Consider the following 15,494-nt stretch of genomic DNA (forward strand, 5'->3'; position numbering starts at 1 on the left):
TGAGTTAAAAGAGAACAGAAGTAGACAACTAAATGAAATCAGGAAAATGCGGCATGAACAAAATAAGAATATCAACAAAGAGATAGAAACTAATTTTAAGAAAAAGAAAAAAAAACAGAAATCCAGGAACTGAAGAATAAAATATAAAAACTGAAAAATTCACTAGAAGGGTTAAACACCATATTTGATCAAGCAGCAGAAAGAATCAGTGAACTTGAAGACAAGTCATTTAAAATTACTGAGTCAGAGGAGAATGAAAAATGAAAAAGAAAAAAAAATGAAGAAAAGTTAAGATGGCCTAATGGACTTATAGGACATCATGAAGTGGTCAATGTACACATTACAGGAGTGCCAGAAGGAGAGGAGAGAAAGAAAGAAGCAAAAAGCCTATTTGAAGAAATAATGGCAGAAAACTTCCCAAATTTGAGGAAGAAAATGGACATCCAAATTCAAGAAGCTCAATGATGCCAAAGAGGATAAATCTTAAAGAGACCCACATCAAGACTTTTATAATCAAATCATCAAGTTGCAGACAATGAGAGAGAATCTTGAAAGCAGCAAGAAAAAAAGCAACTTGTCACATACAAGGGAGCCCACATAAAATTTTCAGCGATTTCTCAGGAGAAACTTAGTAGGCCACAAAAAATTGGTATGATATATTCAAAGTGCTAAAGAAAAAAAACAAACTGGAAACCAAGAATACTGTATTTGTTAAAACTATCCTTCAAAAATGAAGGTGAAATTAAGGCTTTCCCAGATAAACAAAAGCTGAGGGAGTTCATCACCACAAGATACCGGACTTTGCCTCATTTATTCATTTGTTCATTACACACTGACTGAGTGGCTACTATCTACTAAGCACCTTACTGGGTGCAAGAGCCCCACAGGGAAGGACAGTTTCTGTCCTCCAGGATCTCACTGACTAGTGGGAAAGACACACAGACAAGAGGGTGAGTGTCACACCAGCAAATGCAGGCAAAGCATTCCACCAGAGGAAAACCACAAGGATTCAGACAAGAAGGTGTGAAGGAGCAGAGAATGTCTGAAGAGCAGCCAGTTATCTGAAAATACCCAATACTTAGTAAGGGGCTTGATCAATTTTTTTCCATAAAAATGACTAGTGTATAAGGTAGGTGTGGGAGATGTTAGGAGATAGGGCTGGAAGGACAGATAGAGACCAGATTGCAGATGGTATTCCCAGACTGAGGAGTTTAGACTTTACCCTGAAGGCAAGAAGGACTTCGCATCTGAGGCCACCAAGTAACAGGTACAGATGAACAGTTACATGTGCACCATTGACTAAAAGGTTTGTTACCATTCCTTAATGCTTTTAGATGACTTCCTATCCCCCATTTTCAGCACAGTGCCTACATTCAATGAGTTCAATGAGTATTTGTTAAATGGATAAATTAATATTAAATTTCTTTACAATCAAAAATATTCCACAACAACAAAAAACTTCCCCCTACCTTCTTATATCTCTAAGGAAAGGAAATGGGAGCCAAATCTCCCATAGGTGTACTTGGGTGTATTTGTACATGTATATATGAGCACATTCACTAACACTAAGAAATATATTGAGAAAACTATGATTTCAAAAAGCTGTGATTTTGGTAAAAATAGCTACTATAACCTCTTAATTAGAGCTTCTCTCTAATTCTCTAATAGCAGTAGCCTCTACATTTAGATCATGCATATAGTGAAAGGAAGCCTTCAGAATATTTCTCTCTCCCTCTCCCTCACCCTCTCCTCTCTCCCCTCTCCCCTCCCCTCCACACACACACAGTTATCTCAGCCAATATGACATAGTCTAGGCAACTAGTCAGTCTAAGCAAAGCAGCTTCCACCTTAGATTTAAGCCTATTTTAAATGATTTGCTCATGTAAAACTATATCCTGGTGACACTAATCTTTCCTGTCTTTGTTCCAGATCAGTCAGAGTAGAAATTTACAGTGATTTTAATATTTCAAAATGAGAAGTTGAGCAGTCTTACACTCTTAGGAGAAATGTACTCTTCAGTCTGCAAGGAAAACATAGGTGAGGGATTAATATAAGTCTCACTTATAACATATTCTAACCAACATTTCTTTCTGCCACTTTTGGGAGAAGCAAGTGCTCAGAAAAGCACTCTCAGGCTTGGCCCACATATAAGAGAATAACAGGGCAGTAAAGCAGGGTCATGCCCTTGCCATCAATGAGATGAGAGTTTATCCCACTGTATTTTAAGACTGCCAGAGAAGGAACTGCTGTGCTTTCTCTCAATAACTCATTGACAAAGCACATCAGACATTTTCTTCTTAATACACATTGCTAACCTAAATCCCTCATGCTAGATAAGCCTCCATTTAAGTTCCTACACAAAACACAGCAACTTACACAACAATTTATGGGTTTAATTTCAGCTCTTTTTTATTATTATTTTTTTAATTTCTTTGTTTATTTTTTGGCTGCATTGGGTTTTTTGTTGCTGGGTGCAGGCTTTCTCTAGTTATGGCAAGCAGGGGCTACTCTTCATTGCAGTGCATGGGCTTCTCATTGTGGTGGCCTCTCTTGCTGCAGAGCATGGGCTCTAGGCACGCAGGCTTCAGTAGTCGTGGCACATGGGCTCAGCAGTTGTGGCTCGCGGGCTCCAGAGCACAGGCTCAGCAGTTGTGGCGCACAGGCCTAGCTGCTCCGCAGCATGTGGGATTCTCCCAGACCAGGGCTCAAACCTGTGTCCCCTGCATTGGCAGGCAGATTCTCAACCACTGCACCACCAGGGAAGTCCTCAGCTCTTTTTTAAAAAAAGAAAGAGAAAAAGATGGATGGATGGATGGACAGACGGACAGACAGAAAAATGGACAGAGCTGAAATATGAACAGACTCTCCGGGCATTAGAATTATAGGTGTTATTTATTTACTTCGTTCTTTTCACTAATTTCTGTAATAAAGATGTATTACTTGGCAATCACCAAAAAACATCACTAATAAATCCTTGAGGATCATTTTTATATAAATAAAAAGTTATTCTTTAAAAGGTTCTGTGCTACCAAGAACCATTTTCAGCAAAGGGACTTGCTAACTTTTTTTTAAATGTGTATCCTGCCACTTTTTTAAATTTAATTTTATCTTATTTTATTTATTTATTTTTGGCTACGTTGGGTCTTCATTGCTGCACGTGGGCTTTCTTCTAGTTGCAGTGAGCAGGCTTCTCATTGCAGTAGCTTCTCTTGTTGCGGAGCACGGCCTCTAAGTGTACGGGCTTCAGTAGTTGTGGCACATGGGCTCAGTAGTTGTGGCTTGAGGGCTCTAGAGCACAGGCTCAGTAGTTGTGGTGCACGGGCTTCATTGTTCTGTGGCATGTGGGATCTTCCCAGACTAGGGCTCGAACCCGTGTCCCCTGAATTGGCAGGTGGATTCTTAACCACTGCGCCACCAGGGAAGGCCGAGGACATGTTAACTCCGGACTTATCCTTCATTTAAAGTCTCATTATATCACCTCTTGGCTTTCCTTTTCTCACACTATGTAATTCCATTTCTTTGTGCCTTTTGATCTAAGACTTGCTCCTGCCTCCAAGTTTTGTTTGATGTTTCACTCAAGAGATATATAAAGATGATTCAAGTTTTCCTATACCTGTCTTATCTCTGTTAAGCCTAAAGGAATGACTGCATCCATTTATGATGTTATATACTCAGGGTCACACTTATTCTTCAAAAAACTGTATAGTAACAATGTGTTTTATGTATCAGACACTGTACTATGTTCTGAGGTCGTTACTCAATGTTTTCTCTCTTTTACACATGAGGAAACTGTGGCAAAGAGAAGTTAAATAACTTGCCTGAGGTCACAGCTTAATGTCATGCAGATTCACCTCAAAACCCAAGTCCTGCTCCTATCTCAGTGAAGGAGACAACCATCATCCTAGTCTATAAGATTAGAAATCTCGGCAACAGGTTAAATGGTTCTTTTTCTAATCAATCCAAACATTCACTCAGTCCCCAGATTGTGTTTATACTTCCAATGTTCCTCAACAGTCCATGTCATTCTCTCTCTTGCTGCTGCTACTGCCTGGGTTTAGCACAGCACTTTCTCTCTCCAGGACCACCACAACTGCCTCCCAATGGGATCCTTGCCTCCAGCATGGGCTCCTCATAACCCACACTGCCCCATCAGCTTCCTAAGCACACCCTGATCTTGTCACTGTTCACTAAGGCACAGGGAATTAAACCTGCATGCTCAGTGGAGATTCACCCATACTGTTGCATGAAGCTGTTGTTTGTTAGTTTTCATTGCTGCATACTGTTCTATTGCTTGAAAATACTCCAAATTATTTATCCACTCTACTGAAGATGGACATTTAATGTGGACTCAGTTTGGGGCTACTAATAGTTCTGTAAAGTAAATATTTATAATACATCCAGCTACATATGTGCACAAGTGTCTCTAGAGTGTCTAGTGGTCAAATATCTGGGTCACAGGACATGCACAGTTTCAACTTTTAAAAAATGCCGGGACTTCCCTGGTGGTCCAGTGGTTAAGACTCTGCACTTCCACTGCAGGGGGGCGCAGGTTCGATCCCTGGTCAGGGCACTAAGATCCAGCATACTGTGCAGCGTGGCCCCCCCCAAAAAAAAAGAAACCTGGGGAAAACATGCCAAATGTTTTTCTAAATGGTTGTACCTATATATTTTTTCTTCATTGCATTATTTCCAATTGCAGTGACTTAGCACATGGTAAGAAATCAACAATGCATTAGGGGCAGAAGGATGGAGAGAGGAGGGAGAGGAGGGGAGAAGCAAAAGAAGAGAAATTTATGGCACATCTCAATACTTCTGTCAGGGAAATTGAACCAAATGTCTCAGGAGGTCACTTGCTAGTGTCAGTAGGGGGCAGCCTTCACCTGGCTGAGAGATAAGCCAGCACAGCATCTGGAAACGTGTTCAAAGAGGAGGCTCACTCACTCCCATGGTGCCTATACCTGAGTCACATCTATCGCTTTGTCCATGGGCGGACAGAATTCAACACAGAACACAATGGAATCATGACAGCGCGCACAGCTCAAAGCTAGGAACACCTTTGTGACAGTGAATGACAGCTTACACCATCAGTCTCCTACTCTGGGGTCATTTGAAAATGTGTTTCCTTCTGAATTTGGGGAAATAAAAAAGTTCAGAGGAAACATGGATCAGGAATTAATCCCCAGAGCACACAGCCACCAGCTCTGAATCCTCAAAACAGCAGTTTCCAGAAAGCAAAAGCTCTTAATGAGATCCTGTCCCTGAATTATTGACTGGTTGGGTATGGCAAATCTTGCCCAATTGTTTTCATGATTGGGAATTTAATTAAAGCGTCTTTGAGAAGGAAGAATGGTTCCACGGATATGCTTGTTGTGATGACATCTCAGTTCTAGTCAGGCTGTTTTTGGCATTCTCCTGTAACCACACAGAGTGGTGGCCCAAGGGACAGGCAGGGCCCAACACTGCTGCGGACACTGCCCGGCCCGGGCGTGCACTTCACCATGCCAGGACACGCGGTCCCTCCCCCCAGCTTACCAGACCCACTTACAGAACTGTGCTTCCTCAGAGACTCAATTCAATTTTCAGGGTCCTCCATCAGTGCTAAGCACTTTTTAGCCTTAACACGAACACACACAATTATACATGCGCTTCTTATATTTTATACATCTGTATTAAATATATATATCTTTACAGGACATGATTAGGCATATGGTTCCTGGAGTCAGATGGCTTGGACTCACATCTCCTCTCTAACACCGAATGGGGACCTGCCCACGTAGGCAAGTTCCTGAAGCCCAGTCTCCTCTGTAAAATGGGGTTAATCACACCTACTCAAACTTTGTTCCAAAGGTGAATAAGGTAATAGGTGTGCAGCACTCAAGGTAATATGCGTAAGCATTCGATACACGTCAGTTAATCATACTAACACTGGTAGTAATAATGCTATTTACTACTACCATCATTATGATTCCCATTTGCAGAAAGAAGGGCACGGTGTCTGGGAGGTTAAATGCCCACAGTACAAATCCAGCTCCAGTAAACTCCAAAGGATTTCCACTTCACTGGCATCTAGATGGCACTCAATCCCCATAAACTACTTGGCAAGGAGTCCCTCCCGCCCCATGCTGGCATTCAAGGCCCTCGGAGCTCCAGAACCCTCCATCTTTCCAGCCTTCCCTCCCTCCCTGCTATCACATGTCACACACCCAGCACAGCGGCCACAGAGACCAAACACCCTGCTGGTCTCTATAACCTTCACTCCTAAAGCCCTTCCCCTCTGAGCGGCTCTCCTTTAACCCATCCCAGGAACCACTGGGTTGCGGCCTAAACGATTAACCAGGAGCAGGAACAGGGAGTAAGTAAACGGTGGATCTCAGGAGCCTAGCAGCCTAATGCGGGTAAACATTATAGGGCAGGGTGGCTCAGTCTCTTAAAACATAGCATTCATTCTCACAATCTATCTTATTAATAGCCTATCGTGCAGAAGCACTGTATTAAGTCCTTTATATACACATTTCAGTTAATTCTCACTATCTATCTTATGAGGTAGATAATATTAACCCCATTTTACAGATGAAAAAACTGAGGTTCCGAGTGGCAAATTTGCTAATGAGGTCACCCAAAAGTAAATGGCATGACCACTTTTTGAATCCACACAGGTAACATCAGCTCCTGTGTCCCTTCCCACAGTCCTGCCTCCTAGAAATGTGTCTATTCAGTGCAAGCTTACTGGCATCCTAAGTGGTGGACAAAGCTTCAAAATACACAGTTCTGTGAACTGGTCTAATTGGAGGCTGGTCTTGGGATATCGGGCCCACCAGCGCATGTATCCCATTCAGGCTGGCTTCAAGGATGTACGTTCTACGGGGTGGCACAGGGCTCAGCTACCAGAAGGGCTACACACTCAGTTGAATGCTCCACTGTACCTGTTTCAAAATTCGTATCTATTTTTTAACAGGGACTCTGCATTTTCATTTTGCACTAGCTCCTGCAAATTATGTAGCTGTTCCTGATCCCATTTCAAACATAAGTCTATACAACACTGCCAACTGCCAGGTCCCTGGGAAGTTTTATGAGATGCTTAGGAATACATACTTCAGTTTAGCAATACCTAATAAAAGCCTCAAATACGTGCAAACCCTTTGACCCATAACATCTACTTCTAACAATGGGTTCTGAGCAAAAAATCTTAGATGAGGGCATAGACCAGCCTACAAACATATTCATCACATTGCTATCTATAAGAGCAAATAATGGCAAATAATGCAATGCCCAATAATTAAACACACTAGAATAATTTTATTCAATAAATACAGCTGACCAGCCATTTTTTAAAATCATTTTAAAATGACACATTCAATAAGGAAAGACAGTCCCAAATGCAATGTTTAATTGTAAAAGTCAGAATACCATGTACAGTATGATTCCAAGTCTGTAAAAATTCTGCACAATGAGTAAATAAATTGTAGCAACTGCAGTATGCTCCTACCATGGAGTACTAAACAGCAATGGGAAAACAACAAACTAAACTGCTGATACACACAAGATGAAGCTCCTAGACACACTGCCGAACAAAAAACAACAACGACAAAAAACTAATACAACAGAATACATACTATACGATTCCATTCCATGTGAAGATCAACAAGAGACAAAACTAATCTATAAAGATGGATGTCAGAATATTGGTTCCCTCTGGGGTCACTGACTAGAAACAGCACTGACCTGAAGAGGGCATGAATATATTGTTTTTTCTTATATGTATCTTGTAACTGTCCTAGAATGAACATGTAATACTTGTGAAAAAAAGAGGAAACTTTTTTTTTTTTCTTTTTGCAGTACGCGGGCCTCTCACTGCTGTGGCCTCTCCCGTTGCAGAGCACAGGCTCCGGACGCGCAGGCTCAGCGGCCACGGCTCATGGGCCCAGCCACTCTGCGGCATGTAGGATCTTCCCGGACCGGGGCACGAACCCGTGTCCCCTGCATCAGCAGGTGGACTCTCAACCACTGCGCCACCAGGGAAGCCCTGGAAACATTATTTTTAAACATGATAATGAAGAATACTTGGAGCAAGACTCATCCAAACAGGACCTATGTGAGGGCCAGAACGTTTTCCTACCTTCAGAAAAGAGGCTGTTGAGTCTTCCCAGAGCACAGCAGAGAATAAAACAGAGCAAGCTAGGAATTACCACTTAGATTCCTCTCAAGGCTACACCCCTCTTGAGGTCAGACACATATGAAATGGAACAGCGTCCACCTGCAGCACAGAAAATGTCTCAAAATGTAGCTGTGAATTCAAACCAGGAAAATGAACTCAGCTGGTCAATTTTTTTTCCCATCTCTTTGCTTAGCTACCAATACTAGCCTTGATTAAAAAGAGGGTGAACAGCTCCCAGGCGTTGACCCGCAACCTGATGGAGGAGTTAGACCCTTACACTGGGAGGACAGTCATCAGGCTCCTGGCTACTGTCCCAGGACCGTTAGGGTTTCTGCACGGCATCGATTCTTGGTTGGTAAAACATTCTAATTTTTAATACCCAAACTTTTTATTTACTAGAGATGGATGGAGGAAGAGAAAGAAAGGGGAGGGGGGAGGGGAGGGGAGGGGAGGGAGAAAGTAAAAAGGAAAGGAAAAAAACATAAGAGAAAGAGAGGAAGGGAGGGAGGGAGGGAGGGAAGGAGGGAAGTGGGGAGAGAGGGAGGGAGGAAGGGAGGAAGGAAATTAAACTGGCCTCTCTGCTCCGTAAGAGATTCCAGAAGAGTTAATCCAAATTTTGCTAAACCTTTCAGCAGGGTGTTTCTGCCAAGAAATGTTTACTGTTTGCTGGAGAGTCAGATTATCAACTGGTCATGCTTTATAAGATTAACAGGAACTTTGCACAAAACAGAGCTCCAAAAGTGGTGCCAGCTGTATGTCTGCTTTCCACTGTAAGCACAGGATACTAACTAGTTATCAAGGGTTCCCAAATCTGGAGGCTCAACAGATTCACTGGGAAAACTTTAAATATATTGACTCCCAGGAGCCAGCCCAAGCCGACAGAACTAGAATCACCACAATGAATCCACACGTTTAAACTCCCCCCAACCCTTCACTAATACACAACTGAAAACCAAAGGGCAAAGGAGGATGGGAGAGGAAAAAAAAAATCAATAGGCATTCACTAATATATTTCAAAAGCTCTTACTTGTAAATGGCACAGAATGCTCTCTTGGCTAAACATCATTGTTTCCAGTTCAATCATCACCTCCATTTTCAATAAAACAGCTTACTCCACTTGTCAAAGTTAGTACCTTTAAGGAAACACGGCACTTTGAAAACAGCATTTATTCACCATTAGTTCCAACGACAACCTACATTATCTAGTGCTTTATACTCCCCAAGTGTAGGGCATTTATTATCTTATTAAATCTTCACACCACTCTGTGAGGGATCTCAGGCCAGCTTTATCCCTTCTCCCAGAGTCCAACAGCACGTAAGCGACCAAGCAGCAAAAACCAGCAGAGAAGTATCCATATTACTGGGTTCAAGAGTCCCTCTACACCGAATTTCGTACCAAATCCTATCAGACTTCCCCAACCTGCGTGTGCCCTTTCTGCCAGTCCCCTTTTCAGCCCATAAGAAGCATTATCTGCCATTCATTCAACAAATGGCCACGGAGACTTCTCTGTGAGCCCAGCACTGTGCCAGACGCAGGGGTGCAACAGGATGGAAAATCAGAGAAGGCCCTGATTATATGGACACAAACGTATCTTTGTAGGGCAGTCTTACTGAGTGGAAAATAAGGTTCTTGCCCAGACGCCTGCCATATTTACAGAAAAGGCACTGGTGCTCCGTGTTCTATAACTGGCAGTACGTTCTGCTAATTATCTCATCACCCACTGGTGCATGGGAAATCAAGGTCAATATAAGCACAGGGCATCCTGTTTGGGGATGAATACAGTGGTTTTTATTCAGGATATTAGATAACAACACCCTCAAGACCTTTATCATCATGATTGAGGCTTAGGAATCATTCCTAAGTAAAGTTGACAAAGCCAGAATATTTTAATACCTCAGTGAAAACAAGCGTGGAGGTCAACTAAAAAGGCTACTGCCAAATGCATGCAAGTCACCAAACTATCAGATTTGCTCGTGGGAAAAAAATACATCAGAGTACGGAAAAAACAAATACACAACAAAAAATGCCCAACAATTAGTCCCTCGAAACATGCAAATTATACTATTTGTGAATCACCAAATGAATACTTGAGACTTGGGATGTTTTAATCCAGAAATTTAAAAATTAAACATTAAAAATATTATATACCTTATTTAACAGAACAAAGAATATTCATACAAGTCACTTCAGTGATAACAAAAACTTACTGAACTAAGAACAGCTGCTCATCCGAGTCATTTAATCTGTGTATAAAGTTTGATTTTGACTTTTTTGTTTCTTTTACTATAGTGCAGGTGAGATTTTTTTTGATATCTTATAAATGTTGAGTCAACGTAACCAATGTTATTAACACACATTCTACTAGGATGAACATCTCCAAATCTCAGAAATAAGGTTTGCAAGCCTCAGTGGATAAGCAGAAGCTCTTAGACATGGAAAGGTGAAGACATGAGCCATCATGATGCTCAGTGCTGAGTATGGGATTATGGTCTTGTCACTCAGAAGCAAAACCCAGCTCTGTACCCTCACGAACAGCATGAGTCTCCAGTGACAGTGATAACTTAAATCCTGCTTCAAGATAACAGTTTTTATTTACCACCAAAACACACACAGTTATGATGAAAGAGCAAAGCCCAAGAAAAAACTTTTACAAGATGATTATCATTTAGAATTACATTACTTGGATACAGTAAATGTTATTAAAACCAAATCTAGTGCATATCAATTACATTCCCACATAGTACAATAAAAATCTATTTATAATAAGGAAAAGAACCAGGACTGACAGATAAATACATTTTAAAGTCTAGAAGCAGGAGGAGCTTCAAGATGGAGTTGTAAGACACGGAGATCACCTTCCTTCCCACAGATACACCAGAAATATGTCTACACGTGGAACAACTCCTACAGGACACCTACTGAATGCTGGCAGAAGACCTCAGACCTCCCAAAAGGCAAGAAACTCCCCACATACTTGGGTAGGGCAAAAGAAAAAAGAAAAAACAGAGACAAAAGAATAGGGACGGGATCTGCACCAATGGGAGGGAGCTGTGAAGGAGAAAAGGTTTCCACACACTAGGAAGCCCCTTCGCGGGCGGAGACTGCGGGTGGCGGAGGGGAGGAGCTTCGGAGCCATGGAGGAGAGCGCAGCAACAGGGGTGCAGAGGTCAAAGCGGAGAGATTCCCGCACAGAGGATGATGCCGACCGGCACTCACCAGCCTGAGAGGCTTGTCTGCTCACCCGCCAGGGCGGGCGGGGCTGGGAGCTGAGCTCGGGCTTCGGAGGTCAGATCCCAAGGAAAGAACTGGGGTTGGCTGCGTGAACACAGAATGAAGGGGGCTAGTGTGCCACAGCTAGCTGGGAGGGAGTCTGGGAAAAAGTCTGGAACTGGCTAAGAGGCAAGAGACCATTGTTTCGGTGTGCATGAGGAGAAGGGATTAAGAGCGCGGCCTAAACGAGCTCCAGAGACGGGCGCAAGCCACAGCTATTAGCGCAGACCCCAGAGACGGGCATGAAACACTAACGCTTCTGCTGCCGCCGCCAAGAAGCCAATGTGCAAGCACAGGTCACTATCCACACCTCCCCTCCCGGGAGCCTGTGCAGCCCAGCACTACCAGGGTCCCCGATCCAGGGACAACTTCCTGGGAGAAGACACAGCATGCCTCAGGCTGGTGCAACGTCACGCTGGCCTCTGCCACTGCAAGCTTGCCCCACATCTGTACCCCTCCCTCCCCCTGGCTTGAGTGAGCCAGAGCCCCCGAATCAGCTGCTCCTTTAACCCGTCCTGTGTGAGCGAAGAACAGATGCCCTCAGGCGACCTACACGCGGATTCGGGGCCAAATCCAAATCTGAGCCCCGGGAGCTGTGCGAACAAACAAGAGAAAGGGAAATCTCTCCCAGCAGCCTCAGGAGCAGCAGATTAAATCTCCACAATCAATTTGATGTATCCTGCATCTGTGGAATACCTGAACACACAATGACTCACCCCAAATTGAGGGGGTGGACTTTGGGAGCAATGATATTTTTTTTTCCTTTTTCTCTTTTTGTGAGTGTGTATGTGTATGCTTCTGTGTGTGATTTTGTCTGTATAGCTTTGCTTTTACCATTTGTCCTAGGGTTCTGTCTGTCCATGTTTTTCTTTTTTTTTTTTTGGATTTTTTTTAGGATAGTTTTTAGTGCTTGTTATCATTGGTGGATTTGTTTTTTGGTTTGGTTGCTCCCTTCTTTCTTTCTCTTTTTTATGACTTTTCAACTTTTTTATTTTTTGATTATTTTTTATTTTAATAACTTTATTTTATTTTATTTTATTTTACTGTTTCCTCCTCCCTTCCTCTCTCTCTCTCTCTCTCTCTTTCTCTCTTCCTTTTCTCCCTTTTATTCTGAGCCATGTAGATGACAGGGTCTTGCTGCTCCGGCTGGGCATCAGGTCTGTGCCTCTGAGGTGGGAGAGCCAAGTTCAGGACATTGGTCCACCAGAGACCTGCCAGCTCCATGTAATATCAAATGGCAAAAATCTCCCAGAGATCGCCATCTCAACAGCAAGACCCAGCTCCAATCGACGACCAGCAAGCTACAAGTGCTGGACATCCCATGCCAAACAACTAGCAAGACAGGAACACAACCCCACCCATTAGCAGAGAGGCTGCCTAAAAACATAATAAGGTCACAGACACCCCCAGAAAACACCACCGGATGCAGACCTGCCCACCAGAAAGACAAGATCCAGCCTCATCCACCAGAACACAGGCACAAGTCCCCTCCACCAGGAAGCCTACACAACCCACTGAACCAACCCTAGCCACTGGGGGCAGACACCAAAAAAAATGGACACTACAGACCTGCAGCCTGTGAAAGGAGACCCCAAACACAGTAAGTTAAGCAAAATGAGAAAACAGAGAAACACACAGCAGATGAACAAGCAAGGCAAAAACTCACCAGACCTAACAAATGAAGAGGAAATAGGCAGTCTACCTGAAACAGAATTCAGAGTAATGATAGTAAAGATGATCCAAAATCTTGGAAATAGAATGGAGAAAATATAAGAAATGTTTTAAAAGGACCTAGAAAAACTAAAGAGCAAACAAACAATGATGAACGACACAGTAAATGAACTTAAAAATTCTCTAGAAGGAATCAATAGCAGAATAACTGAGGCTGGAGAATGGATAAGTGACCTGGAGGATAAATTAGTGGAAATAACTAGCACAGAGCAGAATAAAGAAAAAAGAATGAAAAGAATTGAGGACAGTCTCAGAGACCTCTGGGACAACAATAAACGCACCAAGATTCAAATTATACGGGTTCCAGAAGACGAAGGGAAAAAGAAAGGGACTGAGAAAATATTTGAAGAGAGTATAGTTGAAAACTTCCCTAATACGGATAAGGAAATAGTCGATCAAGTCCAGGAAGCACACAGAGTCCCATACAGGGATAAATCCAAGGAGAAACACGTAAAGACACATTAATCAAACTATCAAAAATTAAATATGGAGAAAAAATATTAAAAGCAGCAAGGGAAAAACAACAAATAACATACAAGGGAATCCCCATAATGTTAACAGCTGACCTTTCAGCAGAAACTCTGCAAGCCAGAAGGGAGTGGCAGGACATACTCAAAGTGATGAAAGGGAAAAACCTACAACCAAGATTACTCTACCCAGCAAGGATCTCATTCAGATTTAACGGAGAAATTAAAAGCTTTACAGACAAGCAAAAGCTAAGAGAATTCAGCACCTCCAAACCAGCTTTACAACAAATGCTAAAGGAACTTCTCTAGGCAGGAAACACAAGAGAAGGAAAAGACCTACCATAACAAATGCAAAACAATTAAGTAAATGGTAATAGGAACATACATATCGATAGTTACCTTAAATATAAATGGATTAAGTGCTCCAACCGAAAGACATAGACTGGCTGAATGGATACAAAAACAAGACCTGTATATATGCTGTCTACAAGAGACTCACTTCAGACCTAGGGACACATACAGACTGAAAGTGAGGGGATGGAAAAAGATATTCCATGAAAATGGAAATCAGAAGAAAGCTGGAGTAGCAATTCTCATATCAGACAAATAGACTTTGTTACAAAGACTATTACAAGAGACAAAGAAGGACACTACATAATGGTCAAGGGATCAATCCAAGAATCAAGAAGAAGATATAACAATTGTAAATATTTATGCACCCAACATAGGAGCACCTCAATATATAAGGCAAATGCTAACAGCCATAAAAGGGGAAATCGACAGTAACACAAGGCGGAAATTGACAGTAACATAATCATAGTACAGAACTTTAACACCCCACTTTCACCAATGGACAGATCATCCAAAATGAAAATAAATAAGGAAACACAAGCTTTAAATGATACATTAAACAAGATGGACTTAATTGATATTTATAGGACATTCCATTCAAAAACAACAGAATACACTTTCTTCTCAAGTGCTCATGGAACATTCTCCAGGATAGATCATATCTTGGGTCACAAATCAAGCCTTGGTAAACTTAAGAAAACTGAAATCATATCATATCAAGTATCCTTTCCAACCACAATGCTATGACACTAGATATCAATCACAGCAAAAAATCTGTAAAAAATACAAACACATGGAGGCTAAACAATACACTACTTAATAACAATACACTACATTACTTAATAAGAGATCACTGCAGAAATCCAAGAGGAAATCAAAACATACCTAGAAACTAATGACAATGAAAACACGACAACCCAAAACCTATGGGATGCAGCAAAGGCAGTTCTAAGAGGGAAGTTTATAGCAATAGAATCCTACCTTAAGAAACAAGAAACATCTCAAATAAACAACCTAACTTTACACCTAAAGCAATTAGAGACAGAAGAACAAAAAAACCCCAAAGTTAGCAGAAGTAAGAAATCATAAAGATTACACCAAAAATAAATGAAAAAGAAATGAAGGAAAGAGAGCAAAGATCAATAAAACTAAAATCTGGTTCTTTAAGAAGATAAACATGATTGATAAACCATTAGCCTGACTCATCAAGAAAAAAAGGGAGAAGACTCAAATCAATAGAACTAGAAATGAAAAAGGAGACGTTACAACTGACACTGCAGAAATACAAAGGATCGTGAGAGATTACTACAAGCAACTATATGCCACTAAAATGGACAGCCTGGAAAAAATGGACAAATTCTTAAAAAGTACAACCTTCCAAGACTGAACCAGGAAGAAGTAGAAAATATAAACAGACCAATTCCAAGCACTGAAATTGAAACTGTGATTAAAAACCTTCCAACAAACAAAAGCCCAGGACCAGATGGCTTCACAGGCGAATTCTATCAAACATTTAGAG

The 15,494-nt window shown here is 41.8% G+C and overlaps 1 protein-coding gene across 3 annotated transcripts in view; it reads right to left on the bottom strand.

The window, feature by feature from the left end:
• Window positions 1-15,494, bottom strand: part of PRELID2 (PRELI domain containing 2) — an 86,588-nt gene that overhangs the window by 35,709 nt on the left and 35,385 nt on the right. The gene's annotated exons all lie outside the window — the stretch shown is intronic.

This window comes from Mesoplodon bidens (genome assembly GCF_964165515.1).
Source record: "Mesoplodon bidens genome assembly, chromosome: 4".
NCBI classification, from domain to species: Eukaryota; Metazoa; Chordata; class Mammalia; order Artiodactyla; family Ziphiidae; genus Mesoplodon; species Mesoplodon bidens.